The sequence below is a fragment of the Callospermophilus lateralis genome, unplaced genomic scaffold (genome assembly GCF_048772815.1).
Source record: "Callospermophilus lateralis isolate mCalLat2 unplaced genomic scaffold, mCalLat2.hap1 Scaffold_161, whole genome shotgun sequence".
Lineage (NCBI taxonomy): Eukaryota > Metazoa > Chordata > Mammalia > Rodentia > Sciuridae > Callospermophilus > Callospermophilus lateralis.
In genome coordinates, this window is record NW_027512709.1 from 2,903,825 (window position 1) to 2,907,726 (window position 3,902).

Genomic DNA, 3,902 nt, shown 5'->3' on the forward strand with positions numbered 1-3,902 from the left:
CATATGATATCTGAATATTTTATGATTGTTTTTTATATTCTTTTCTGTTTGCTTTCTTTTTTTCTTTTTTTTCCACCAGTTTTTACTATTTTAACATTTTTAATTTTTCTTAATATATATGTGTGTTTGGGCAGACAAAGTAAATGTCTTCCCACTTGTTTAGTCTACCCAAATTACTTCCTCACTCTTCCTTTCTACTAATCTTCTTATTTAAATTTTTCTTTTATACTTCCTAAGATATAATAGCTCTATATTCTCACCTCCTACCTCTTCAGCATATCATTATACTCCTCATCTCAGTTCTTTGTCCACCATGAGAAACTGTATACCCTTTTACAAACCTACTGAATATACTGTAGATAATAATTGAATTCACCATTTCTGTACATTGTGACTAAACTGAAAATCTCTTCATAGCAGCTATTTGGTTAAGTCTGTATTTGGTTGTATTGGCATCTGTTAACATTGTTACTCACCTCAAAAGAGAAGTATTAAAAAACCTACATGGGCATTATAAGCCTATAGGGTTAAAAATGGTAACACCTCAGATCCACAGTGCAATATGAAAAGACAAGAGGAGAAAGTGCCCAAAACATATCAAGATACCACAATACTAGAATCCATGGTCAGCACAGCAGAAGAAACAACAGAGAAGGAGTTTAGGATGTATATGATTAAAATGTTCTGAGAATTAAAGGATGATATAAGAGAGCAAATATAGGCAGCAAAAATCCGTTTGAAAAAGGCTACATAAGCAAATACAGGAAGCAAAAGATTACTTCAATAGGGAGGTAGAGGTTCTAAAAAAATACAAAAAACAGAAATCCTGGGCTGGGAATGTGGCTCAAGTGGTAGTGCACTCACCTGACACGCGTGCAGCCTGGGCTCGATCCTCAGCACCACATAAAAACAAAGATGTTGTGTCTGTCGAAAACTAAAAATAAATATTAAAATTCTCTCTCTCTCTCTCTCTCTCTCCCTCTCTCTCTCTCTTTCTCTCTCTCTCTCTTTCTCTCTCTCTCTCTTCAAAAAAAACAGAAATCCTTGAAATGAAAGAAACAATAAACCAAATTAAAAGTTCAACTGAAAGCATGACCAACAGATTAGACCACTTAAAAGATAGTACCTTAGACAATGAAGACAAAATATATAATCTTGAAAAGAATGTAGACCACACAGTGAAAATGGTAAGAAACTATGAGCAGAACATTCAAAAAATATGAAATAGCATAAAAAGACCAAATTTAAGAGTTATTGGGATGGAGGATGGCATAGAGTTCCAAACAAAAATTTTCCAAACATGAAGAATAAATTGGAAAACCAAATTCAAGGGGCTTACAGGATGCCAAATGTACAAAATCACAACAGATCCACAGCAAGGCACATTATAATGAAAATGTCTAACATACAGAATAAGGAGAGAATATTCAAAGCCACAGGAGAAAGGAACCAGATTACATATAGACAGAAACCAATTAGATTATGTGCAGATTTTTCAAACCAGTCCCTGAAAGCTAGAAGAACCTGGAACAATATATATCAATCTCTAAAAGAAAATAGAGACCAACAAAGAATCTTATACCCATCAAAATTAAGTTTTAGATTTGATGATGAAATAAAAATCTTCTGTGATAAAAATAAATTAAATATTTTACAACTTGAAAGCCTGCACTACAGAACATCCTTGGCAAAATATTGCATAAAGAGGAATTGAAAGACAATAAAACTCAGCAAAAGAAGGTATTACACTAAAGTAAAAACTAATCAAAAAAGAAAGCAAATCAATTTAAATAAAAAAATGGCTGGGAATCCAAATCATGTTTCAATAATAAGCCTTAATGTTGATGATCTAAACTCACCAATCAAAAGACACAGACTGGCAGAAGAATTAAAAAAAAAAAGACCCAACAATATGCTGCCTCCAAGGGACTCATCTCATAGGAAAAGACATCCACAGATTGAATGTGAAAGGTTGGCAAAAATCATAACACTCACATGGACCGAGGAATTAAGCAGGGGTGTCCATCCTCAGATCAACTAAATTAGACTTCAAGCCAAGGTTAATCAAAAGGGATAAAGAATAACATTTCATATTGCTTAAGGAAACCATTCATCAACAAGACATAACAAAAAATAAGTTTATATGTCCCAAACAATGCATCATTTACATTCATCAAATAAACTCTTCTCAAGTTCAAGAGTCAAATGGACCACAACACAATAATTCTGGGTGACTTTACGTACATCTCTCATCACTGGATAGATTGTCCAAACAAAAGCTGAAAAAAGAAACTACAAAAATCAATAATGCAATCAATAACTTAGACTGAACTGACATATATTCAATATTTCATCCTTCAGTGAGTCAAAGGCATTTCTGTATATCAGTGACAAAATCTCTGACAGGGAAACGAGGAAAACTGTCCCATTGACAATAGCAAAAAAAAAAAAAAAAAGAAAGAAAGAAAAATACAGAACACTAAATAAAGAAAGTAAACAAAAGAGCTTAGAAGATGGAACTATTTTTTTTGGTCTTGGATAGACAGAATTAATATTGTCAAAATGACCATAATACTAAAAACATTATACAGATAGATTGAATGCAATTACAATCAAAATACCAATGATATTTTTCATAGGAATAGAAAAAAGTCATGAAATTCATCTGGAAAAATAAGAGAACCCAGAATAGTTGAAGTAATTTTTAGAAAGAAAAGTGGAGCAGGTGGCATCACTATATCAGAACTTAAACTATACTACAGAGCAATAGTAACAAAAACAGCATGGTATCAGCACCAAAATAGACTGATAGACCAATGGTAGAGAATAGAGAACACAGAGAATAACCCACATAATTACAATTATCTTATATTACATAAATGTGCCAAAAACCTACAGTGGAGAAAAGATAGCCTCTTCAACAAATAGCACTGAGAAACCTGGAAATCCACATGCAACAAAATGAAACTAAATCCCTATCTCTCAACATGCACAAAATTCAACTCAAAGTGGATAGAGGAATTAGAAATTAACCCAGAGACAGTAGGCCCAAATCTCCATCATATTGGATTAAGCCCCTACTTCCTTAATAAGACTTCTATAAATCAAGAATTAAAATCAAAATTAATAAATGGGATAGATTCAAACTAAAAAGCTTCTTCTCAGCAAAAAAAAAGAATCAGTGGAGTCACTGAGCCACCGCGGAGGACTCAGCAGCCTCCCCCTGGAGACCTCCCCTTCTGCCCCCCCCCCCCCCCCGCCACCTTCTCCCGCAGCTGCCTTCCGCAGGCCATTTCCACCAAGGAAAAGGAATTGTATGGTATGTCTGCTATGCAGAACCTCCACTCTTTCTACCCCTTTGCTGATGCAAGTAAGGGTGATGACCTGCTTCCTGCTGGCACTGAGGATTATATCCATATAAGAATTCAACAGAGAAACGGCAGGAAAACACTTACCACTGTCCAAGGGATCGCTGATGATTAAGATAAAAAGAAACTAATAAAGGCGTATAAAAAGAAATTTGCCTGCAATGGTACTGTAATTGAGCATCCAGAATATGGAGAAGTCATTCAGCTACAGGGTGACCAGCGCAAGAACCTATGCCAGTTCCTGGTAGAGATTGGACTGGCTAAGGATGATCAGCTTAAGGTTCATGGTTTTTAAGTGCTTGTGGCTCACTGAAGCTTAAGTGAGGATTTCCTTGCAATGAGTAGAATTTCAAGTTTTAAAACCTCACAGCTTGTATAATGTAACCATTTGGGGTCCACTTTAAACTTGAACTAGTGTAACTCCTTCATGCAATAAGCTGAAAAGAGCCATGCTGTCTAGTCTTGAAGGTCCTCATTTAAACAGAGGTCAAGCAGTAGGTGCCTGGCAGTGTCCACCCTGAAACAAAGCAATAA

General features: G+C 35.1%; 1 pseudogene; it reads left to right on the plus strand.

The window, feature by feature from the left end:
* The first annotated feature begins 3,321 nt into the window (after nucleotides 1–3,321).
* Nucleotides 3,322–3,663, plus strand: LOC143640282 (eukaryotic translation initiation factor 1 pseudogene; annotated as a pseudogene).
* Nucleotides 3,664–3,902: the final 239 nt, after the last annotated feature.